The sequence below is a fragment of the Euleptes europaea genome, chromosome 4, assembly GCF_029931775.1.
Source record: "Euleptes europaea isolate rEulEur1 chromosome 4, rEulEur1.hap1, whole genome shotgun sequence".
NCBI lineage: Eukaryota > Metazoa > Chordata > Lepidosauria > Squamata > Sphaerodactylidae > Euleptes > Euleptes europaea.
Window position 1 is genome coordinate 39,938,370 of NC_079315.1, and position 27,161 is coordinate 39,965,530.

The 27,161-nt window shown below is 41.1% G+C and overlaps 1 protein-coding gene and 1 non-coding gene across 7 annotated transcripts in view; both read left to right on the forward strand.

The window, feature by feature from the left end:
• The window catches only part of NFIB (nuclear factor I B), a 435,226-nt gene that overhangs the window by 29,833 nt on the left and 378,232 nt on the right, over positions 1–27,161 (forward strand). The gene's annotated exons all lie outside the window — the stretch shown is intronic.
• Positions 25,806–25,877, forward strand: TRNAH-GUG (transfer RNA histidin (anticodon GUG)). The gene has a single exon. It is a non-coding gene; the product is annotated as a tRNA-His (tRNA).

Sequence of the window (27,161 nt, forward strand, 5' to 3'; positions counted from 1 at the left end):
TTTATTCATTCTTTTAAATTCAGCTTCAGCCTGTAAGCCTTTCTATTTCTACTGGGAGGAAGGAAAGGGAAACTCTCCTCAGTTAAACAAGGGTGACAGACTGTGGGGAATAAAGAGTATTGAATCCTCCTCTCAGCTACTGATAACAGGGAGAAATTTGTGAGGGTCCATAAAGGTGGGGAAACAAGTACAGAAACTCCTTCCCCGCTTCCTCACAAAGTTAAACAGCAAAGGTGAAAGAGGACAGCCTTGTCTTGTACCTTACTCTATTTTGAAACTATCAGTTAATGTCCCATTGATCAACAACCTCGCTCTCTGTGTTGTGTATATTGCCTTAACAGCTGTTAAAAATTGGTTACTGCAATCTATCTGTTGCAAAATCTTAAAAAGAAAATTCCAAGAGACATTGTCAAAAGCTTTTTCCACATCTAAGAACAGCAGTGTCGCTTTCTCTTTCGTGGTCTTAATACAACTTATCGCAGCTAAAACAACTCTTACATTTTCTTTCATCTGTCTTTTTGGTATGAAACCTGTTTGATCTGGATGTATTATTTTCGGGATGCATCTCTTCAATCTTTCCGTTAAAATTGTCGCAAGAATTTTATAGTCCACATTCAATAAAGAAATTGGTCTATGTGCTCGGAGAGAATAACTGTCTTGTTCGCCCTTTGGTAATAATGATATATGTGCTTCTTCCCACAATTCTGGAACTTTCCCTTCCTGAAGTAAATCATTGACAATTATTTGAAGATGGGGGGGGGCAAAATGTGTTCAATGCTTTGTAAATAGTTGGCTGTTAAACCATCAGGTCCTGGTGCTTTGTCTAGTTTTAGCTTCTTGAAAGTGTCTGTAATCTCTTGCATCAAAACTTTTTGATTCAATATTTGTCGATCCTCCTCTGAAAGCCCCTTTAGGTTAGCCGATTGAATATAGGAATCCAAGTTCAATTGAGCTGTATCATTGTTTTTATAAAGTTCAGAATAGAAGGTCCCAAAAACCTCTTGAATATCCTCTTCTTTGTTAGATAACTGGTTGTCTTTAAGGATCGCCAATATCCTTTTTTCCCTCTGATTCCTTTTTCAGTGCGTTCGCTAAGATCTTACCAGGTTTATTAGCTTTTTCAAAATACTTGTGCCAAACAAATCTCAATTTTTTTCTGCATCTTTTCTATTTCGACCCCCTCTATCTGGTGTTTAAAATTACAAATTTTGAACAGGTCTTTTTTATCTCCTGCTTTTTGATAATTTTTTTTCTACCTGATGCAGTTACTCATACAAATTTTTTACTAAACAATCTTTGTCTTTCTTTATCTTGGACACCAGAGCTATTAATCTTCCGCTTATGTATGCCTTACTGGCATCCCACACTGTTCTAGCCACCATTCCTGGTGTAGAGTTCAACTCAAAAACACTTTTAACTTCTTCTTGGCATTGCTTTAATAAATCTTGACGAAGAAGCAAATTGTCATTCATCCACCATCTTCTTAATCCTTTTCTTTCTCCTTGCAGCTTTACTTGAAGTGGATTATGGTCAGCGAATGTTGCGGGTAGAATAGCAACATCTTCCTAGTTGTTAAGCAAAGTATTGGAGATCCAGCCTAAATCAATCCTGGAATAGGAGTTGTGTCTGTTAGGGGAAAAAAGTATAGTCTCTTTCTTTTGGATGCTTAAACCGCCACACATCCGTAAGACGCCAATCATTCAAAAATTGGAAGACAGTCTTTGGGAGCTTACCCCCTTTATACTTTGTCGATTTATCCTGTTTAGTGTCCATGACCCAATTCATATCTCCAACAATCAACATTTCTCTTTGGTAAAAGTTAGTTAAATCTTCAAAAAAATTAAAAAAAATGTTTCCTTTGCTTGATTTGGTGCATAAATGTTTACAATCATGTACTTTTTCCCGTTGGCCTCTGAGTTGGTAAAATCAAGTATTTTCCCTTCTTGTCTTTTAGAGAGTCTATTACGGTGAGTTTATTGCCTTTGACATAAATTGCTACACATTTTTTCTTGGTTGGTGATGAAGATGAAAACAATGTACCTAATTTATTCCATAATAAAAATCTTTCACGGGAACCCTTGATGTGTGTTTCCTGAAGGCAAACCAAATCCAAAGTTGATTTTATTAGCTTGTGAAATATCTTCTTCCTTTTAGCTGGGGAATTTAATCCATTAACGTTAATCGAAGTAATCTTTAAATTCTCCATTTTAATCTAGAGTTATAGCTTCATCTAATTTGAATTCTTGTTCTTCTTTGGGAGTGACTCCTTCTAACACTAGTATTTCAGCCTGCTTATTCTCCTCTATCTAAATTAATCGCCAACAGTGTCTCCGGAGAAACCACCGTTTTGATTGCACCAACTAGTTCTTTAACTTGCACACATTTGTGAGTTGGCGTTCGGGGCTCCACTTGAGTTAGGCCAAGAACCACTTACTTTATTTCTTGTCTTTTCTGACGTTTTCTTATCAGTGATTCTTCCAATGTTGACTCGTCCTCCGGTATGTTCTGATCTTCTCCCACTCTTCCTTGACGGTATGAGTGACTGAAATAGAACTCTTCTTTAAGTTGACCGGCCTCTTCCTTGTTCCTGACAATTCTTTTACCGTTTGGTAAAGAAATGTTAAGGGCGTATGGTGCGATCCAGTGAAATCTTATATTCTTCTTATGTAAGACCTCTCTCAGTTCATCAAATTGTTTTCTTTTTGAATAACAATAGTTGTTTGCCTACAGTAGTTGGCAAACAGTAGTTGGACACTGTCCTTCAGTGTTACTCCTCTGAAGATGCCTGCCACAGCTGCTGGCGAAATGTCAGGAAAGAAAATACCAAGACCACGGTCACACAGCCTGGATAACCTACAAGAACTGATGAAAGAAATTCTTCGATTTTCCCTTCTTGGATTTGGGCATTGCTGCTTGGGACAATAAATATTTGAGCTCTCTCTCAGAGAATTCCACAATCCTCTCTGAAGCTGTTGCAGTTTCCTCTTCTTGAGCTTCATGGGAGGGTTGAAACCTTGACACTTGGTACTTCTTTGGCAGAGTCAAATACTTTTTCATATTATTAAATCAACAAATCATCAGACTAACAGTCAGTTTATAATAATTGTGTCAAAGAATGACGTTCTTATTGAAAATCTTAACCACTTTATACTTATAATCAACTTGACCAATAATTTTCTTTTGCAAGTCAAAATTTCTTCTTACCAATTGCCCCTTATGACTCAATTACACCTTCACCAATCTATTATTCCTAATTAAGTAAATTCTTCTTATTTGTTTTGATTTAGTCCTGTTAAACTTTAGTATGAATTAGTAAATTATTTAGGCTTAATTAAGTTGATTTGGCTAAAATGATGAATATATAGTTAGTCTTTTCATTGAACAATTCATTAATGGGAAATTTAGTGTTATGAAACTCTATAAGCCAAGATGGGGGGGAGTTAGTGCAGCTACAAGAAAAAAGTTAACCGCAATTGGAGTCCTTAACTATCTTCTAGTCTTCACCAGTAGATGGCGCTGTGGTCCACAAAGTTCAGTTTGCACTCGGGAAAAAGCTTTTAGCAGGACTAGTTTCAGGCGAATGAGAAAAACAGGACTGTCTCTGATCGAGTCTTCCCCCAGTCGACAAGCCTCACTTCTCCCTCTTCACCTCCACTCAGTTACGTTTGCAGATTTGTTAATTCCACACAGCTTGAAGAAGGGTAAACTGCCAGGTAAGGCTACAAAATTAAAGGTCTTTTACCTCCTTCTCTGATCGGTTTAGCTTTCCCTTCTTCTCCGACATTCTCATCCTCCTCTCTCTCCGCTCATACTTCTCTGCACCAGAATCTCCGGTCTCCTCAAAAACTACAAATCAAAAGTCTCCAGCTCTTTGAAACAGCAGGGTTGACCTGGGCATGGCACAATTAGAGAATATTGAGCAAAAACAGGGAAAAAAGGGAAAAGAAAAAGGTAGAAAGGGGGGAAATGGTTGACGGAGACTGGCTCGGAAGAGCCCGACTTCCCCAGCTTCTTCCAGTCCTGCTATAAGCTGCAGGGGTCTGGAACCCATGGACCTCCACAGAGGGGCGGTTTCCAAACAAAGGCCCTTCACCCCCGGGAACCCTAGCTTGCCTAGGAACCCTCCAGCTGGCGGGTACTGAGGGCAGTTTAGCCGAGGCTGTCCTGTCCTTCAGCCTTGTTCCACCGGAAGTTCAAGCTAAAAGTTTATTCAATAGGTATTTAGCATAGAGTTTCCCTGGAATCAAGAGGAGACTGATAGGTCTAAAGTTAGATAGAATTATATGGTAGGGCTGTCGATTTGGTTCTATCCAAACTGAAAAACAGCTGAATTTACCCCGATTCGGCGGTTTCCAGTTCAGATAGAACCAGTCAAAAAAGGCGGGAAAACAACGAGCCGAATTCAGCGAGTTTGGGAGGACAACGAATAAATTCAGACAAATTCGGCATCCCCAAATCAGCATTCTCCCGCAGTGCCTTCCTGAAAAGAAACAAAGAGCGAGCTCTCTTCTGGAAGGCAAGCAAACTTGCCTTTCAGGAGAGACAACAAAACCTCAGTGGCCAATAGGTGGCCAAGCTGGGTCTTCTTCTGGCCAATCAGAGAAGGGATTCTCCCTTTTGAACCTCTCTGAATTGGCCAGGAGAAGAGAATAAATACTCCCGTCCCGTCCCTGGCTGTCACGACTCGAGTCTGTATTCCTTACATTTTGGTGGTGCTGCTTGCTGCTGCTCCTGTGCTGACCCTGTGCTGATTGTGAGAGATCTGGATTGGATTACTCCTCCTAATCCCTGCTTCTGCTGGAAGAGAAGACATCCACAGTTTGACCCATTTTGGGGCTTTTCTCTATAACTTTTTTCCTGTGTGTGTGTGTGTGGGGGGGGGGGAGATTCTATGTGTGTGGGGGGGAAGCCAAAGGGGGGGGTGACCTGTCCTGGTGGGGTTTTGATTGCCTCTGTGCTAGTCAGTTTATATTAGTTTGGTGTTTCCTACAAAGTGTCACTCTTTGCTTTAGCAGCTAAGAAAATCCGAGCTCAAGCTGTTTTTCATCAGGGATCTTAACATATTTAAATATTAGTTTCTTGTGGGTCAGACTTTTTAAAAGTTATTTTAATGTTATTTTATGATATTTTTATCTTATTTTAATGTTTTGTATGGTGGATTGTGATGGCCTTCGGTCACAGACAATAAACTTTATCACTAGCCTGGACTCTTTTATGTTTACCATTAAACTTCCTTTTAACTATTCCTCTCATTTCTGTAAAGTTCCCTTTTTAGAAATCAAATATTTTCGACTTTAAGGGTAACTTTCCATTGACATGAATCCTGAACTTAATAGCCTTGTGGTCACTGTTCCCAACTGGTGGAACAACCTCCACATCTCTCAGCAGGTCTTAAACCCCAGTCAGAACCAAACCCAAAATCACTACCCCTCTTGTTGGCTCTGTGATCAACTAGTGCACAGTCATTTAAGATGTCTGGGAATCTCATTTCTGCAGCATGACTTGAGCACATGGTTTACCCAGTAAATGTAATGGTAGTTGAAGTTTCCCAGCAACATAACCTTATCTGCTTTAGTCACCTCCTTTATTTCCTTTTCCATCTCAAGATCACCCTCAAGGCTTTGATTTGGTGGGCATCTCCACTTTTAAGTAACCCTTGGGGCCCAGTTTTTCCACCCATATCACTTCTGTTGGGGAGTTCATTCCCCTGATATTTTCTAACTTATTTGCTTCTGTGTCCTCTTTGAATTACAATATAACATCTCCCTCAACCCGCCCCTCCCTGTCCTGCCTATAGAGCTTATACCCAGGGATGACTGTATCCCATAGATTTTCCCCATTCCACCATGTTTCTGAGATACCTAGAATCATAAAGTTGGAAGGGACCACCAGGGTCATCTAGTCCAGCCCCCTGCACAATACAGGAAATTCACAACTACCTACCCCCATACCCCTAATGACCCATAATCCATGCCCAGAAGATGGCCAAGATGCTTTCCTTCTCATGATCTGCCTAAGGTCATAAAATCAGCATTGCTGACAGATGGCCATCTAGCCTCTGCTTAATAACCTCCAGGGAAGGAGATTTTACCACCTCCCAAGGAAGCCTGTTCCACTGAGGAACCGCTCTACTGTATCTAAATTGTCATTGAGCACCAAGCACTCCAGCCTCCCCACATCTTGGCTCAGAGACTTCTAGCGTTGGCATATAGAAACCTAAAAAAGGTTTCCCTCTCCAACAGCCCTTGCCTCCCTAAGCCCCTTTGTCGCCACGTATGGCCCTCCTTCGCCATCCTACCCTCACTCCCAAGTTCTACTATGCTCCTATCAAAATTACTCTGAGGAACTGCTCTGTTAGAAAATTCTTCCTGATGTCTAGATGGAAACTCTTTTGATTTAATTTCAACCCATTGGTTCTGGTCCGACCTTCTGGGGTAACAGAAAACAACTTGGCACCCTCCTCTATATGACAGCCCTTCATGTACTTGAAGATGGTTATGATATCACCTCTCAGTCTTCTCCTCTTCAGGCTAGACATACCCAGCTCCTTCAACCTTTCCTCATAGGACTTGGTCTCCAGACCCCTCACCATCTTTGTTGCCCTCCTCTGGACACATTCCAGCTCGTCTACATCCTTCTTAAATTGCAGTGCCCAAAACTGAAAACAGTACTCCAGGTGAGGTCCAACCAGAGCGGAGTAAAGCGATACCATCACTGCGCATGATCTGGACTTCTGTTAATGCAGCCCAAGATCATATTTGCCTTTTTAGCTACTGCATCACAATGCTGACTCATGTTCAGTGTTTGGTCTACTAAGACCCCAAGATCCTTTTCGCACACACTACTACTAAGACAAGTCTCCCCCATCCTATAATTATGCATTTGATTTTTCCTACGTAAATGCAGAACTTTACATTTATCTCTGTTGAAATGCATTTTATTGGTTTTAGCCCAATTCTCCAGCCTGTCAAGATCATCCTGTATCCTGGCTCTGTCTTCTACCATATTTGCTACCCCTCTCAATTTAGTATCATCTGCCAATTTAATAAGCATCCCCTCTATTCCTTCCTCAAAATAATTTCTAAAGATATTGAACAACACAGGGCCCAAGACAGATCCCTGAGGCACTCCACTAGTCACTCCTCTCCAAGTGGATGAAGGACCATTAACAAGCACTCTTTGGGTGCGATCTGTCAACCAATTACAGATTAACCTAACAGTAACAGGATATAAAAAATATTTTCCCAATTTGTCAACAAGAATATTATGGGGAACCTTATCAAAAGCCTTACTGAAATGTAGATATACTATGTCTACTGCATTCCCCTGATCCAGCAAAGTAGTAACTTTTGCAAAAAAGGAGATAAGATTAATCTGACATGACTTGTTCTTGAGAAACCCATGCTGGCTCTTAGTGATCAGATCCATCCTTTCTAAATGTTCAAGGACTGACTGTTTGATGATTTGTTCAAAAACGTTTCCCGGTATAGATGTCAAACTGATGGGTCGGTAGTTACCCGGATCCTCCTTTCCCCCAAGAGAGCCAGCGTGGTGTAGAGAGACAGCGTGATGTAGTGGTTAAGAGCACTGGTTTAGAGCGGTGGAGTCTGATCTGGAGAACCGGGTTTGATTCCCTACTCCTCCACATGAGCGGTGGAGGCTAAGCTGGTGAACTGGATTTGTTTCCCTGCTCCTACACACGAAGCCAGCTGGGTGACCTTGGGCAAGCCACACACTTTCAGCCTCACTCACCTCACAGAGTGTCTGTTGTGGGGAGGGGAAGGGAAGGTGACTGTAAGCCAGTTTGAGTCTCCCTTAAGTGGTACAGAAAATCGGCATATAAAAACCAACTCTTCTTCTTCTTGAAGATGGGGACCTTGAAGATGTAGTACCTCCCTCTTCCCTCCTCTTCTGGAACCTGAACAAGATGCGGACTCTGGAGGGAGCTGGCTGGAGAGGCCATGATGCCGCCCTCCTCCCTTCTCTTGTCAAACACATTTTTCATTTGAAGCTGCAGCAAAGAATTCTGTAACGATTCTCTTGTACATTATTTTTATTTATCTACTTATGTTCATTTTAAGGCCTTTTGTCTTAATCGACACAATTAAATGGAATTTTAAGTAAATGAATGATATAAACTATAGCCAACAGGTCTGGGCAGTGAATAAGGGTTTTTTAAGTCATATATTAGATGACTGAAGATTCCACTGGATGGACAAATGTGTATGGAAACCCTGGTAAAAATGTTGAAGGGGAAATTAAGTATACCGATGGCTGCGGACTGTGGATTTGTTTAGTGCAGGGGGGTCTTCAGCACATTCAGAACTGGAACATACCTTTCACCCTCAGGCTACCAAATAAGACCCACTAACTGCAAGCACATTAAGCTTGCTAACTACAGTCAGCTGGAGAAAGCCAGTATGGTGTAGTGGTTAAAGTGTTGGACTAGGATGTAGGAGACCAAGGTTCAAATCCCCACTCTGCCATGGAAGCTTACTGGGTGACCTTGGGCCAGTCACACACACTCAGCCTAACCTACCTCACAGGGTTGTTGTGAGGCTAAAATGGAGAACACTGTAAGCTGCTTTGAGACCCCATTGTGGAGGAAAACGGGATATAAATAAAGTAAATAAGAATAGCATGACAATCAGGTGATAGGAAGAGGGAACAGACAGAAAGATGGGAAACCAGTGACTCCATCAGTGTCAAGGCAAGGACTCTGGGTGGCCAACCAAGAGAGCCAGAAACCCAAGCAAAGCACCAAAGAGGGGCAAGGTAGTGAGGGGAAAGTCAAACAGTCAGAGGCCTGGAGAAATTCCCTCCCCTGCTGAGTAACCTCGCTTCACCATTCTGCTGCTCCTCTCAGCATGTGTGAAAGAAAGGCTGGCTTCCTTGCTCTCTACCGATGTGCAGTAGCCACAGGTCATTCATTTCTGGAAAATTCACAGTGGGTAGCTGTGTTAGTCTGTCTGCAGTAGTAGAAAAGAGCAAGAGTCCAGTAGCACCTTAAAGACTAACAAAAATATTTTCTGGCAGAGTATGAGCTTTCGTGAGCCACAGCTCACTTCTTCAGATACCTAAAGAATCTGAAGAAGTATCTGAAGAAGTATCTGAAGAAGTGAGCTGTGGCTCACGAAAGCTCATACCCTGCTAGAAAATATTTTTGTTAGTCTTTAAGGTGCTACTGGACTCTTACTCTTTTCTATTTCTGGAAAAGTAGCTGTAAAAGCCTGTGACCTTAAAGCAAAGAAGAAAGAGACTGCTTAACCATTTCCCTGCAGGCAGTTTTTCTTCTCCAGAGCAACCTTTCTAGCTGCCTTTGTCTATTACATTGTTCCAGATGCAGTTACCCTTGCAAACATGCATCTGGAACCATGCAATGCAAAGGAAGGAGAGCCTCTCCATCTTAATGGTAAGATTGGTTTTCAATGTTTGTGTAAGAAACAGAACAGAAAAAGAAGCTTAGGCGCCCTCCTGTGGTGGTTTATCATCTCTGCAACAAAGTCTTTCCTCCCTTTTGCTCTGTCTGATTTTTCTGAAGATGCAAACCTTTTAATGTATAATCCTTAATGCAGCAATCCTGATAATAATTCTCAGTATGAACTGTCATTCCCATTTTATATACAGGAAACTAATACTAAGCATTTTTGAGATCCATCAAATACAACGAGACTTACTTCCTAGTATGCTTAAGATAGCAAGCAGCCTTCATGACCGAGCCTGGCCAGGGTGCCATTATTTTTCTGGCCCTGTTTGAGTTCTGTTAAAAGCATTTTGAGACACAGAAATGCAATTGTTGGAACTTTTCCTAGCATTTATTTCCATATTAGCTTAACTAGCGCTAAAGGGGTAGTCCTAGAATCGAGTTCTGAGCAGGGCCCTTAACCCAGGTTTTCCTGGTATAGTTTGTGTGGAGATGCTAACAGGAAGCTGCCCCTTCACATTTTCAAAGCCCCATGCAGACTGCAGATGCCCTTGAGGCTTCACTGACAGAGCTTCTCAGCATGTCTGATCAAGACAGACTTGGAAGGCAAATCTGTGCTCTTCACTGCAGCAGCCTATTGGGGAAAGTTTCATCAGCTGAATTCATGATGGTCATGCAGGTTTCAAAAGCACAAGAGCCCTGGCAGGAAACAGGTTGGCATTTCACACATGCCATTAAAATGCCCTCTTTATTTCCTGAGTCTAAAATGCAAGTGTAAAATCTCCAGTCACTAGAGCACACATTTAGGTCATTTATGCATGGGAGGTTTTGCCCCTCTCTAGATGTACATTTTCCCCCATCTGAATTCTCAAAACTCTGTATAGGGGCTTATTTTTGAGTTTTGAGAATTTGGATGGGGAAAATGTGCATCTAGAGAGAGGCAAATCCAAGGCAAAACCTCCCATCCATAAATGGCCTTAGTTTTTTTCAGTGGTAGTCTTTGGCTTTCCGTCCCTGCCTATATTCATACGTGCACACAATTCACACAAGAAAGTCTCAAAGATATTTTCAGGGCCATCAGATCTGTGAAAAAGAAGTTAGACTTTGCTTTGTTGCCATTTGAGTCCCAACATGAGCAGTGAAAAAGCTCGAAGCTATGAAATGGGTCTGTATCAGCCATGGCCAACTAATGGTCTGCAAGCCAGATATGGCCCTAGAGCAATTTCAGCTGGCCCCTTTTTGGGTTATATCTATAATATCGGCATCTTTATGTGCAATGCTTTCAATCTATTTAAAACATCTCTACGCTGCTGTGGCTTTCTAAGCATTTACAATGGTTCACAGATCAAACACGATTAAAATAATATTTTCATGTAATCACACAGAAAAATACCAGAAATGCATAACTATCAATAAGAATACAGCTGTAGTTTGCCTAGTCAAATCAGCTAATGGCAAGCCAAAATGTTTATTAAAAAAAAGATTTTGTGACTTTTATGAAAAACACAAGGGTGTGTAATCCATCACTGTGAAGGCTTCACTGCTAGCCATCGCCAGCCTTATAATGGAGCAGACCTCAACTGAACCCTGGACCCCTTACCAGAGAACAGTGTCACCTTTCTCCACTGCAGAAGTAGGCCATCTGCAGTCCATGCCACCATTCTGTGTGCCAGGATAGTTAATTAGAGATGATTTTATTAATAGATAATAATGAGTTCTGATAAAAAGGGAATGGTGGGTTTTCAATTATGCTGTTAATTTACTCTTAAAAGTATAACAACTTTTTGTCTAACAGCCCCACTATATGTAAACATGGGTTCAGTGTTTTTTGATGGGGGGGGGGGCAAAAGACATTAGAAGCTCTGTCTTATTTCTAGGAAATAGTTAGTTAAGGACCTAATAATAATCTTAAATGAGTATATATATTTAATAATCTTAAATGAGTATATATATTTAAAGGATGCTGTTTTCAGGAACCAATCTAGTCCAAGGGAGGATGAAATTAATGGGACTATGCTCTGAACTAGTTTAGGATTCTTTAAATACCAAACCCTCAAGATTAATTTCAGTTAAGCCCTCTGCATTCCTGATCTTGTTCTCTGCTAGCAAAGCATTAAGTGCACACTGGCTATCTTTCTAACACTAACATCTTGATTCTAAACACATTATGTGTAATTAATGTGTTTAGGACTTGGGTGCTGGTTTGCTGGCTATGGTGAATTCAAACAGGAATTGGAGAGGCGTCCATTAACTCCTGATTATACCTGCTGTCAGCTGCTTTCACAGACGGATGATAAATAATAATAAAATCATTTCTTTATTTGAAAGAAAGGAGTTTTTTTAATGCATCCTTAATTAGCTGAAAGGTACTAGACATTTTTGCACAGTCGAAGGAATGTTCAAAGCCATTAACAAGAGTTAGAAGACATTACCTGGTTTCTGTGTCAGTAAGCTTGGGTAACTGAGACAAACATACTTTTTCAATATTTCAACTGCTTTTTCAATGGTGTTTACTTCTGAATATGAAGCATCAATTACCGGGGGGGAGGGGGAGCATGAAATTAACTCACTGAATAGAGGAATATATTAGTGTTCCCGCTTGCAATTATTAGACTATTTCCACTTTCTTAAGAGGATCTTACTCTCAATTATTTGCTAGCGAATAAATGAGTAAACTAATAATAATGCTGGGGTCTTAGTCCTGCTTCCCTTATAGGTGCCTCAAAAAGAGATCCTTTGTAATTCTTTCTCCATACCATATGTCTCTGTTGACACTAAAGTGCTTAGTTCCAAATGAGTTGGCTCCATTCAAGCATCTTAATTCAAGAGTGGATGATTAGATCTTAAGCTAAAAACCTATTAGGAGGTAAGCGCTTATGTTGCTGAAAGATATTAAAGGAACATCATAGTGTAGTCACAAATAAATCCTTTGTATCTCTAGTACTGGTAGGTTAAGTGCTATTTGATCTTCATGCAATATTAACAATTGCTATAAATGTTCATAGCTGTGCACATTAGAAGAAACTCTTGGACATAAGGCAGTGAAAATATTCTTTAAAATAAGAACTCCAGCCCAAACTATGCTGTGCAAAGAGATTTCTGGGTGCTGCCAACCAGCGTCTCCTGGTAATGTGTGAATAGTCCTGTGATGTGATCTTAGCATACTCCCCCCCACACACACACGTACATACATGCATACCACAGTTAAAACCAATGAAGAAGAGCAGGGCTCATGGACAGGCTAGCATAATGTTATCATAACACACAGAGTGTGACTCTGCTTAGGATGGCACTGTTAATAACTTAAAATCTGTGGGCAATTACTAGCATCTCACAATATGAGCCACCACTTTAGGCCATTAATCATGAGAAATAGTTGGGGTCAAATCCATGCTGACTTCTCCAAGCTCACAGATTGATCTCTTTAATATCTGCTCCGGTATCTTCCCAGGGACAGAGGTCAAACTGACTGGCCTGTAGTTTCTCGGGTCATCCCTCCTCCCTTTTTTGAAAATCGGGATAACGTTCGCCCTCCTCCAGTCTTGTGGCACATCTCCTGTCCTCCAAGAGGTTTGGAAGATGATGGATGAAGGCTCTGAAAGCTCTCTAGAAAGTTCTTTGAGTTCCCTGGCCAGCATCAGGTCATTGTGAGCTTTGGCCTCTCTGATGGCTCACCTACAGTGCCTAGCAGCCCGCAGATACTCTTCTTTAGAGGTATGTCCTTGCCTCCTTTTCTTGACCCTTTCCCTTTTCTCCTTTAGCTCCTCATGGAGTTCTCTGTTCATCCACATTGGCTTTTTGGATCCTCTACCATGTTTCCTTCTTGTTGGAATAGTGAGGGCTTGAGCTAGCAAGGACATACCTCAAAAGAAGAGTATCTGTGGGTTGCTAGGCTCTGTAGGTCAGCCATCAGAGAGGCCAAAACTCATAGCGAGCTGATGCTGGCCAGCTCCTCCTCATTGGCAGTCTTTAAACAGAGGATGGATGGACACTTGTCAGGGATGGTCTAGGCTGATCCGGCATTAAGCAGGGGGCTGGACTAGATGGCCTGTAGGACCCCTTCCAACTCTTTGATTCTGTGATTCTGTGTCTTTTCTAATTAATCAGTTTGTGTAAAGATCTCACTAGGCCTAGAGAAGGATATGAAAAGATGGAGAAATAAAACTTTAGGAATCTCCTCTAGAATCAGAAGTACTAAAATGTTCTGGGTGCCTAAGTTAACGTATTTATTTCAGACGATACCACTAGGAATTAGTACAAAAAAAATAGAACACTGGAATAGAATGATAAGAGGGTGGATATTCGATAGCAAAAAATGTAGAATTCAAAAAAGGTTGGTATATAGCTTTAGATCAGAATTGGGTTGGGGTGTCCCGGATTTGAATAGCTATTACGCCGCTTTTCAATTAAAGCCATTATTAGAGATAGGAAGAAAGTATGTACAGAGGAGGAACCCTAAAACCTCTCAGGAGATAGTAGAAGAGATAGGCAAGCAACATTGGTTAAAAACAACAGGCCTTTACAGAAGGGTTAAAATGATTAATGAAAAAGGGGAAATATGGTCAGAGGAACCAATGGAAGAAATATTTAAAGAAATGCAAAAATCAAAACAAGGATTGGCAGGAAAAATCTACAGGAAAATGATATCAAATAAAGATAAGACAATATCATATTTACAAAAAAACTTGGAGTAAGGAAGGTCAGATATCAGAAAACACAGCAAATAAAATTATGAAAGGATTAGAGGAAATTAAAGTGATTAAATTTAATGAATTGGAACACAAATTTTTCGCAAATTGGTACAAAACACCAGCGCAATTAGCGAATATGTTTCCAGGACTAAGCCCCATGTGCTGGCACTGTAGACAATCTAAGGGATGGTTCTCCCACGTGGTTCTCCCACATCTGGGAATGCCCAGAGGTTTGGGGACCTTTGGACACAAATACTAAAAATTATAAGGAGAATATGTAAAGTATCCTTAAACGTAGATTTTAAGCTAATGTTAATGAGTACAACAGGGAACTCGGGGGTAAACAAGAGGGACCAGGCCACATTCAAGGCTATGTTATTAGCAAGCAAAGTAGTAATAGCTCTGGGTTGGAAGGATAAAAGTAAATGGACTATAGAAATCTGGCACAACTATCTTTTTGAATTTATACAGTCGGATATCGTCGAGATGATGCGTCAGAAGACTTCATGGGAAGATAAGAACAGGGAAATCACGAGTAGATGGAAGACCTATTTAGAGTGGATATCAATGTAGGGAAGAAAAGACATTCGGTGGAAGATTCAGACTTTGTGCCCGTTGCTGGGGTTAAGAGACTAAAAATTATAAGGAGAAGGAGTGGGGTTAGGGAGGGGGATGGGTGGGATGGAAGGGAATGAGAAAAGAATACGTTATACAAACAATGTATGTAGAAAAAGAAATATATATTTGAAACTTGTATAAAAAGAAATAATAATAATAATAAAAAAAGATCTCACTAGGCCTTCACCTAAGAGTTTGTTTTCAGCACGGGCTGAGTTAGGGGGGGGGACATACTTCGGGGCATGCACAGAATGCCTTTCCTTCAGCATTAAAAAACTATAGTCTCCTTTCTTCTTGAGTGTGATATCCTATATCCCATGCTAGCCAGCCAGCAGGAAATAAAGGCAACAGCCACCCCAAAAAGTTGCCACACCCAAACTGGCATTGAAAGATATATTGCCTCTGAACATGGAGGTTCTATTTGGTCATCCTAGGTAATGGACACTCATGGGATTTTCCACCTCCATGAATCTGTCTAATCCCTTTTAAAGTGTTCTAAACCAGCAGATTTCACTACATAGTTTATTCAGTGAAATAATTATGCAGCATGTGATATAAACAGAAATTAAGGCATTTATCTAAAACATCCACTATTCCACATTTATAGTCTCTAAAACAGATCAATGCCCTGACCTGGATGGCCCAGGCTAGCCTGATCTCGTCAGATCTCAGAAGCTAAGTAGGGTGAGCCCTGGTTAGCATTTGGATGGGAAATCACCAAGGAATACCAGGGTTGCTATTCAGAGGAAGGCACTGGCAAACCACCTCTGTTAGTCTCTTGCCATGAAAACCCCAAAAGGGATCGCCATAAGTCAGCTGCGACTTGAAGGCACTTTACACACACACAATACAGATTAATACAGATGAAAATGCATGTAAAGTATAAAGATGTAAAGATCTACTTTGATAGAGTCTTGGGAAAAATTAACTTGACACATGTTATTTGTTCCCCTATTAAGTATGTTTTAACTCTCCAGCTAGAGTAGAGCTGAGAAGAAATTAGGCTGGAAGGGGGGGGGGGCAAGCAGAAGAATTAGATGTTGCGGGGAGAGAGAAATGAAGGCATACTAGGATAGTTAATGAGCTTAGAAACAACTCATGATAGGAAAAGGTTTTCCTCAGCCTCATAGTTAAAGAAGTTTGCAGGCAAGTAGAGCTTTCTTTAAAAATCACTGATAAAAGAGGGCGGTAAAACAGCACCAACTAGGAACCGCCTCTGTTTGCTCTGCTCTGCCTTGTCTCCGCCTCTGTCTGTTTGCTCTGCTCTGCCCCCTTAGTGGCTGCAATGCAGAACTGCACTAAAAGTAAAAACAAACAAAAACCTGAAATAATGATTCTAGCTTCACTGGGTCCTCAAGCTGACTTCAGCCCCAGGAATTTGTATCCCCAGTCCCCCCTGTTGGCAGCCCTGGTAGCTCATATGACAAAGGAAGGCACACTAGTGTTTGTCAGTATATGTGTAATTTTTTCCTACTGTATTTATTCACTTGGTTATCAAAACAGAGAGCACCCTGTGCAGAGAAAGCAAAATTCCCATGGTTCCATGCTTTTTGAACACAGCTGCTGTGGATTTCATGAACGAAGAAGAAGAAGAAGAGTTGGTTTTTATATGCCGACTTCCTCTACCACTTAAGGAAGAATCAAACCGGTTTACAATCACCTTCCCTTCCCCTCCCCACAACAGACACCCTGTGAGGTAGGTGGGGCTGAGAGAGCTGTGACTAGCCCAAGGTCACCCAGCTGGCTTAATGTGTAGGAGTGGGGAAACTAATCCGGTTCACCAGATTAGCCTCTGCCGTTCATGTGGAGGAGTGGGGAATCAAACCCGCTTCTCCAGATTAGAGTCCACCACTCTAAACCACTGCTCTTAACCACTACACCACGCTGGCTCTGAAAATGTGTCTGTCCTAATCCAGTAAGAGTGAAGCAAGGCCAATACTTTTATCACTTAAACACTGAACAAGGTATCAAATGTGCCTCAGAGACACTCTCCTTAAGTGCAACTTGATGTATCTTTACATTATTAATAGCTATTCTACTCAAAAAGAGCTGCCAAGGCATATCAGGTCTGATAGTACAGAGAAAGTGTTGAAAACCTATGGCTGTCTGATATTGCCCTGCTTAGTAATAGACACCCAGTGCTGGTTTACACTTGGGGCTTATGGCTGAGCCATACATTCCCTGATTGGTCATGCAGCAAAATCTAAATGTACTTGCTTAGAATAAGGTCCTTGGAGTTTATAGGGAGTTGCTCCCAAGTAAATAGCAATCAGTTGGCAGCCTTTGTGTAGGATATCCCCACACATGCTCCAGTGAGAATTTTAAGGCTGACAAAATATTTTTAGGGCATTAGGGGTTCGTTTGGAAATGGCTTTGCTAAGTTCATTTCAAGCTACCGTTGCCCATCTAGGGACAGCTTCTGAAAAGCAGAAACAAAACGACAATAAGAAAAGCAATTCTGCAGGTTTGCAGAAAAATTAGGCTGTGGATTGTGCTGATTGGCTTGTGCTTGTCCCTGGAATCCCCAGAGCAGTTCTGTAGCTTTAAAAAGTTCCTAATACAAATGACATGAATAATAGACATATGAATAGATAGATATTCATGTGATCCTGGAGAAAGGTAGTAGCCAGCCCTCCTTAAGCAGTGGGAGGAAGGGGTAAGATTGACAGCTGCCGGGGGAAGGGGGCCTTCCCAGAAAGGTAACAAAAGGTGATTGCATCCAGGCAGGGTGACAAAAGGGCTGGCAGGGTGGAGGTTTCACCCATGCCTGAGTCAGGTTGGGGGAAGATATGTAGGCAAGGTCAGTAAAAAAACTAATCAAGCCCACCTGACTGCTTGATTAGGGTTGCCAGCTCTAGGTTGGGAAATATACCTGGAGATTTTGGGGGTGGAGCCTGAGGAGGGCAGGGTTTGGGGATGGGAGGGACTTCCATGAGTTATAATGCTATAAAGTCCACCTTCCAAAATGGCCTTTTTCTCCAGTCGAACTGATCTCTGTCACCTGGAGATCAGTTGTAATAGCAGGAGATCCCAGCCATTACCTGGAGGTTGGCAACCCTATGCTTGATAGTAATTACATTTTGTACTCAGGAAGACTTGCCCCTGCTGATTATATTATGTTGATAGATCTAGATGGGTGCCTGGCTTTGCAAGCTGCCGTGGCAATGGGTAGGCATGCAGGCGTCAGTAGGATATGGTACTATAACTTGTCATCATGTAAGGGAGGGACATGTCATTTTTTGCAAAGTTTGTTTTTTGTACAGTGGGGAGACCGGGGGGGGGCGAGGGCGGGGCAGCGTGTGTGTGGGGGGGAGGAGGGTTGCAGCTGCTGACAGGCAGGTGATGGTGGTGTGATTCCCAGTGTATTTTATTTTTTAAAAAATAAAATTTTTATTGCTTTCTCATTTTATACATCATAAATCATTGTCCATTAATACTTAACAATATAAAATTGAATCTCTAAAAAATTTTAATCTAAGAAATGATAAAAAGTAATTGACTTCCCCTTCACTCTCTTCTGTCCATAATTAAATTGTATATACTTTTGCTAACAGTATAACCCCCTGCTCAGTTACTTTGTAAGTATCTTACTTAATCTAATTAATATACCTGTAATCATCCTAGTATTTCACTATACCAAATAAATGTGAGACCTCACGGTCTCCCCACTGTACAAAAAAACAAACTTTGCAAAAAATGACATGTCCCTCCCTTACATGATGACAAGTTGTCGTACCATATCCTACTGGCGTCTTGTCAGTGAATCAATCTCCTGCCCAAGGTTTTGGCCACTCGTTAGCATAGCCTGAGGAGAGCTGTGACCTCACTTTCTCCCAAAGCAATGGCTACCAAGACCAATTTGGCCAAGATGAAGTGAGGGCAGACAGCACACATCTAGGAAGAGGGTAACAGTGGTCATAGGGAAGGAACAGAATCTTTGAGAATAGCAGATAAAAGGCGGTGTGGTGGAACTGTTAGGTTAGAAGAGTCTTTGCTGTATAATGGTGATGAGTTTGAAGTCCTAGGTTGTGAATTAGCACTGCGTATTTTGTCACTGGTATACTATGGGAGCAATCCTAAGTAGGTCTGTTCAGAAATAGGTCCCATATTATTCAGTGGGGCTTACCTTAGGGTTGCCAATCTCCAGGGTACTAGCTGGAGATCTCCTGCTATTACGATTGATCTCCAGCTGATAGAGATCAGTTCGCCTGGAGAAAATGGCCGTTTTGGCAATTGGACTCTATGGCATTGAATTCCCTCCCTCCCCAAACCCCGCCCTCTTCAGGCTCCATCCCCAAACCGTCCCGCCAGTGGTGAAGAGGGACTTGACAACAGTAGCTTACCTCCCAGGAAAATGTTTTAGGATTGTAAATAATCTTAATTTTTCCCTGACTGTGTCATGGGGGCGACAGGGGGGAATTTAAAATATCAATTATTATTATAATGGTGATTATAACGAATCCATTTAGAATATAACACTTTTTTAGAATGTCCTCAGGCAAAGAACTCCCACTTACCAAGATCCTGAGTAAGTTAAAAAGAGGAAGAGAATTCATAATAATCATGGGAAACCTTGCTTCACACCCTTGGCTATGAGTAACCACTTAACAGTGAAGTTCTGTGCAGTTACTCCACTCGATGCCTGTGGGCATAAGAGCACAGAAACTCTGCATAGGATTGCACTGAGAATATTTCTAAATAAGTATGAATATTCCAGTCACCTTAAAAAAATCAACTCAAAGAAGCCTGAAAATCTTCTGGAAACATTCTACCAAAAAGCAGCTTGCTGTATTGTTCCCTTGTTCTGTGTTCTTTATTCTCCTTCTGAATCGTTACAAAGTGCATCAAAATAATACAGACTGCAAAAACTATTCCTTAGAGATTCACAGGAAATGTTCTGTGATTTGTTAACCTGTCACCAGATGGCTGAAAATGTTCAGACATATGTTTAACCAGTCTGGACCCCACATTAACAACCAGTCTACCTACACCTACTCCGTATTGTCCACTGAACTGACAATGGCCTCCTCATCTCCTCATACATGTAATAGTGTATATATTTGTATATACTTTCAAGTAACTGTCTGTTGGATCTTGAAGCAGACTTTATATTCCCTCCTCTGTTACATTATAAAACTGTAGGGCAAATGAGCTGATTTTTAGGAACAACTTGCAGTGTTATTCCAGTCTAGCATTTAAATTCAGGGAAAAATTGTAAGTTATAAAGCACAGAACACAAATAATTGCAAAATAAATTTAACCTCTATGTAAAGACTTGAATGTGGACCAGCCCTTACTGCCACTAGTTAATCTGTAGTCATGCATGTCTTCAAGTGGATAGATGGGCACAAAGTTTCAAGGCCTGAATAGATCTGCCATTGGCACAAGCATCCTTATTTCAAATAACTCCTAAAGAAGATGTGGTTTAGCTTCTGGGGTCTGCTTCTTTAAACTTGTAGGGGACAGAGCAAATTAAGATGCCTGTTTAAGATCAGCCACTGTAAACAAAACTCTTAAGGACAGGTGAGTATTGATAGTACGTTCTTTGAGGCTAGGCTTAACATAAAGAGGTTCTCCAGTTGTGTTCCTTGTAAGATTAAAGAGTCTAACCTTGCAGAGTTACTAGGCTTGGCTTATTAATAGCAGAATAAAGGTTTAGATGAGGGATATCCATTTGCATTTGACAAGTCCCTTAAACAAGTGATGTCCAGATCAATGGAAAAGGTGAACATTTATTTAGTGATCCTCCTTTACTATGATGAACTCTTGAACAGGCACATTTACAAAGCTAAGGATTATACGTAGTTTTCTTAGCTGTTACTTGTGGATGCATTTTTATAGTGGGTATGTGTATCAAAAATGGACCAAGAAGGCCTTTTTACCACAGCATCTTTTTATCAAGCATAGGAGAAATGTTCCATTCATGCAATACATGAGGTATTCTTGAATAGAAGCTGGTCTAAATGGATCAGCGGTCTTGACTTAGTTAAATTCTTTCTTCTGGACTTATCTCTTTAATCTCTTGTATCTTTCTAACAGATATACCTGAGTAATGCAATCTCTTTAATTCTTTTGTTTAGCCTAAATTAGGCTTAAGTCTAAATCTTAAAAATTGGTTGATTGCTGTCAGGGCATGTACAATGTGTGTTGGAGCCCCACGTGGTTCTTGCTGAATGCTAATTTCTAATGTTGTGTCTGTGATATGTTATGACTGACAACTATGCTTGTACAACCTATTTAACTGTGGGCTGTAATTGGCTTGAGTGAAATGTGTCTGAGTTCATTACAAGGTTCAGCTGTCAAATGTATACCTTCAGCTGTGCTTTCAAGGTACAGTGGATATCAAAATAACCTTAATTGCTGCAGTATTGTTTGATATTGTCGCATGATTGATGCTATGCTAAAGAAAACTGAAGGGTATCATTTATTTTAATAAAATGGTATTGTTTCACTTCATTACGGTTGTCTAATGAGTGCAAATCTATTTTTTTTAACATGAAGAGACTTCTGTTAGAATATTTGAGTGCTATTTAGCCTGTTTCCTAGTGCCTTGTGACATCTGTTCTGCACAATTCTTTTTGAGAAGGCTGCATTTTCTTTTTTGAAACATATATGTGTAGTAAATTGCCATATTGCTGTCAGAACTTTTAAAAACGGGATACGGCGATTGCCCATCATTATGACATTTTGAACTGCCGTTAACATGCGTGTCAGAAAGAGAGAGACAGAAGCGGAAAGAAAAGAACTTAGCTGAAGTGCAAATGGACTTTAAGATACAGAAAAGAGCAAGTCTGACTTCTGTATCTTATTCTGGTCTTTTTTTTCATCGTTCAGAGGTGACCCTTCCCACTCTGGAAAGCTTCTCTGCTTGTCCAGCAGTTATTATCCCGTTATTTTATTGGAGGAGGGGCTGGCATAATCAGTATCTGCCACAAAAACTCTCTTTCTTATCCTTCACATTCTCCTCTTAATTGGCTGTCTTAATTGGCTGTCTTAATTGTCTCCTCACTAGGCAAAGGTGAGCAAGGCCATTGGGTTTGTTATGAAACAACCTTTGCCCTTTTGCACTGTCCGTCCGTTTTATTGTACTTATGTGATGCCATTAATTATACAGCAAATGTGCGCCACCTCTCTTTTCTCATTAGTCGACCTGCTGAGTTACCGTCTTCGTGGCCTTCACTGCATCGCTAAACTCTCGTCAGTGATAACGTGATTAGGCTGCATCCATTTAAGCAAGATTATTCTTATCCATCATGAGGACGTAGCGATGTAACAGGTTTGCCTCAAAATTCTTCAGGGTTACCCCAGAGGACTTCTTCAGGATCCAGGAAACGTACTTAGAGGCTGAATTAACTCAGGACATCACTCGGAATCTCCAAATGACCTCTTCTGATAGTTTCATGTAGTTGTTGAAAAGTATCAGGGCAAGATCATTTCCTGTGAAACCCCATATCATAAATGTCCTGGGCTTGAACAGTAGTCCCTCAACACTACCATCTGGAACCAACCAGCCAAATAGTTGTGGAACCTCTGGAATCCAGTGACTCTGATCATCATGTGTCCATGTGAACAGTGCCAGTATGATTACCTGGGCACAACAGGTAGATGTTAATTACTAATCGCCTGTCCTTACCAGAGTATAGCAGTATCGCCATGGGTAGCTTCAGTGGGGTCAATGCAACACATTCCATTTTTAGCTTAGTTGATACAAGAATACCCAGACCCCCCTTCAGCCTCCGCGGCCCCTTCCCTGCGGTCACTGCCACTTTATATGAGTGATAGCTATCGAGCTCCAAGTCCTCGGTAGTCCATGTTTCTTGGATTAAGATTATATCAAAATCCTGTGAAATAAAAGGGTTATCTGGACTACGGTGAAAGCATTGGGCCCAGGCTGCGACGTTCCAAGAAAATATGGCTAGTGATTTTAGAAATCTCCTGGCAGGATGATTGGGATACCGTCATGCTGGGTCTCCTTGGAGGGAACTATCTTCAGTTCTTAGATGGATGCCATTTTCTAGGGACGTATTTTGTGATTCCAGTGTATTAGGTGATGCATGATCAGCATTGCCCTCCTCTCACTAATACTAGTGTCTTTTGTGCAATGACTGGCTGAAAACTCTTGGTTCTCTTCCATCAGTTCTTGAGCCCAAGATTTCAAGACTGGTGTCTCAAACAAATTTTTATTTGTATAAACATTAAGAATATTTGAGTCATGTTCATAGACCTCACAAACGACAGCCGAGGTGGGAGATGAGACCATATTTTCTTCTGTAGCTCTCTCCTGGGTGATGGCCGTTATTAAAGCTGTGCACAGATCTTGATCACCTCCCTTTTCCTCTTTCCTTACTGCCATCCCCGAAGTTTCTGGCAAGGATGGCCCATATGAAGACTCCAGAGCAGGCATAGAGTCATAAGAAATAGATTGACATTCTCGAAGATCCTCTGCTAAATCTGTCATGGCCACTTCCCTTTCGCACGGGAGGGGGGGGGGTGATCAGAATATGCTCCTAAATCACCAGATCCACAAGGCTTCCACAGCAGTTTGTGAGTTGCTGCCTGTCTTCTGAGGTTTTACAGAGGACCTTACAAGGGATGTCAGTACTCCTTGCTGCAGATTTCCGTTTCCTTTTTCTGTGTTTTTTTTTTTTTGTTTTTTGTATGGTGATTTTAGATGAGTTTCTCCCAAATCCATCATGTGGCCCGCAGTAGTGTTTGACTTTTTATATTGGTACTTCAGATTGCATAAAGAAGGACATGCACTATCTTCAAAAACTCTTGCAGGAAAGATGTAGTGTCTCTTTAAAAACTCCCTCCTATTTAGGAGCAATGATGGAATCCTGCTCTGCCTAAAAGTTAAACTAGTCTTTTGTGAAAGTTCTTGCTTGGTAGCCAGAACAAGTTATCCACATCCACCTCAGAGGACTTACATCGTAAGATTTGGCTCAGTGAGTTCACAACAGCTCTCTTATTATCCCATCTGTAGTAGTTAACTCTTGAATGACCAATTAACAGGGCCACCTTTTTCTTCTGCAGGGAACGGGACTTTTTATTGTCCATAGACTGAAAACTATTTATTAGAAAGCCGTCCCTCTTGCCCCTTCTCTCTTCATTAGTGGCTGCAATTATTTTTTCCATATTATTCCTGGGACCCACTCCTCCAGCCACCTCCCTTATCCAGGCACTTGGTTGTTGTCCTGATAAGGAGTCCTCGCTGTCTTTAGCTCGCTCAGCTTAATGTTTACCTGATCTAGCTTCATGTATAGGTTCATTATAGTTTCCCTAATAAGGAGAGTTTGCTTAGAAAGTAATTCCATTTCGCTTGTCTTTTCTGCCGGTCTTGGAGTATCACAGGATGGGAAGGAGTCCCTTTCCACAACTTTTTTAGAGTCTCACCCATCCTTCCTGGGATAACTGCTCTTGCTCTAGGACTGGGAATCTGTTAGATTCCCTTCCCCTCCCCACAACAGGCACCCTGTGAGGTAGGTGAGGCTGAGAGAGCGTGACTTGCCCAAGGTCACCCAGCACTCTTCATGTGTAGGAGTGGGGAAACAAATCCAATTCACCATATTAGCCTCCTCCGCTCATGTGGAGGAGTGGGGAATCAAACCTGGTTCTCCAGATCAGACTCCATGGCTCCAAACCACCGCTCTTAACCACTACACCACGCTGGCTCTCTGAGTGGGAACTCAGGCTCATTGGGAATCTTAAATCTTGGGAATCAGGCTCATTGGGAATCTTGAAAGGCCCATTCTTCAGTTGAATTAAAAATAATAATAATAAAGCCTTGAATGCTTTTACTTAGTGAGATATACAGAAATATATGCAGGCAGGATTCTACCCATTAGAAATATTGAGGCTGCTACCCAAAGGCATTTGGTAACCAACAGGCATGAAGTACAGAACCAACAGGTTGAAATTAAATGAAAAGAGTTTCCGTCTAGACATTAGGAAGAATTTTGTAACAGTTAGAGTGGTTCCGCAGTGGAACAGGCTTCCTCGGGAGGTGGTCAGCTCTCCTTCCCTGGAGGTTTTTAAGCAGAGGCTAGATGGCCATCTGTCAGCAATGCTGATTCTATGACCTTGGGCAATTCATGGGAGGGAGGGCATCTTGGCCATCTTCTAGGCATGGAGTAAGGGTCACTGGGGGTGTGTGGGGGAGGTAGTTGTGGGTTTCCTGCATTGGTCAGGGGGGTTGGACTAGATGACCCTGGTGGTCCCTTCCAACTCTATGATTCTATGAAAATTAAACTTTATTTTATTAATATTTAATATATGAAATATCTGTAAACATGTTATGCTATCAGTATATAGATTTTCACAGTTTCTTTTTTTTTTTGTCTTCCCCACTCTAATCTGTAAAGCGGCTAGCCTGATACCGAGTCTTTGTGTTTCTTGGGCAACAACATGAGGATTTTGAATCAGACGTTCAGTGGGAGCTTCATGTTTCTGAGACTCGTGCGGGTCCATCTACACACTACGAAGCCCTTTGTTAGGGAACAGCACACGGACTTTGCATCACATCTATGATAGGAGTCAATTCCTTAAAATGCCCCATAGAATTTCGGTGTGAAAATTACATGCACCCATGTAAGTATCATGATTTTGCAGAGAGACCCAAAAGGCCTGTTTCCCTGTTAGATTTTTTTATGAAATTTATTTGTGTGGAAAGAAAAAATTCCTTTCGTAATTTATTTTATGCCAAACTGCTGTTTGTATGTATGGACAATTCTTGTACAAACCCTATTTTTTCACAGAAGAATATTTTATATGGCTCCTCCTCTACAGAACCATAAAGATTATACTTCTGCACCAAGAGGTTATTGGTTTTTGTACAAAGGGGTTAATTACTGGTTAATGATCAGTTAATATATACAAGGAGAAACAGGGAAGCTGCCTGATGTAAATTTGAATGGGTTTCAGTTCCTTACTAATGGAACAAAAAACTTTCAAGCTGTGACAAAGCAGATTTTATATTTTTGTATGTTGGCCAGTAGGTGGCAGTAATTGTATAGACGTTGTCATCTAGTCTAGAAGGGAAAAAAGCCACAGGCATCTCAGTTCCTGGATGGCTTGCCGTGATCGTATAGTGGTTAGTACTCTGCGTTGTGGCCGCAGCAACCTCGGTTCGAATCCGAGTCACGGCAGGAAGGAAATTCTTTTGCTTTAAGTTTAAATTAGTTATAACTGTAGACCAATTGTTTAAAAGCTTGCAATATTTAAAACAGTTGATGTAAAAAGAGATTTGATCTGCAAATAGCAGAGGAATATTACTTGGGTAATGTTGAATCCTCCTATTGCATTTGTTTCTTCGTTTAATTGTTAATTGTAGATGTGGATAATTTAGTATTTAAAACACATGTTTATCATGATATTAGTTTATGAATCAATCACTGAAGTCAGTAGAATATGGGAGTAAAACATTTTAACGGAGTTGCAGGTGCCTAAATTACAAATGGGGAGATGTGGTATGAGCATTATGCTTTCATGGACTTTTGAAATCTTGGAGGAGGAAAAAAAATGTTTTCCAGTGTGTATCCCTTTGTTTTTATGTATGGATTGTTCTTAGTTACAAGGCTGGCAACATGGGCACTCTATATAAAAATCTGTGGGTTTTTCTTTATGGATGATGCTCCTCATCCAGTATAAAGAACATGTACAAGAGGGTAACCTTGTGTCACTTATCATTGCTGAGTCTGCTTTTCGACAATGCATCAAAGATATGCATCTTACTGAAAATGCCCACTTGGTGATGCCAAAAAGTAGATTTCATGTGCTGGACAGAGTTTGGAAGGAATGCTGGCAAAGATATTCAGCGACTTCAATGAAAGAAGGGAACTTTACTTTTTTTAAAGAGTAGGTAAAATTGCTCCTCTTCTGCCATGACTTGGATTTGAACCAAGGTTGCTGCAGCTACAACACAGAGTACTATCCACTGTACGATCACGGCAAGCTACTGAAGAGGTTATTGAATACAGGTTGCTCAGTAATCTGCTCTAGCAGAGCTGTGGACGATTGCCACCTAGCGTCAGTTATTGGTTGTGATAGTTTATATGGCCAACTGCATTTCTGTGAAACAAACCTTTACTAGTATTTCGGAGCCCCTACAGTTCCATCCTTCTGAGGTCGGTCAAATGAGTACCCAGCTTGCTGGGGGTAAAGGGAAGATGACTGGGGAAGGCACTGGCAAACCACCCCGCAAACAAAGTCTGCCTAGTAAACGTGGAGATGTGACATCACCCCATGGGTACAGAATGACCCGGTGCTTGCACAGGGGACCTTTACCTTTACAGTTCTATTTATTTTTATTTTTGTTGCAACAGACAGATAAGGCTACTCCTCAGGAATTTTTGTCTTTTGCATGTTACCATACAGAAAAAAAACTTAGTCTGGTCATCACTTTATCATAACCTTCATAATGACAGAACAGA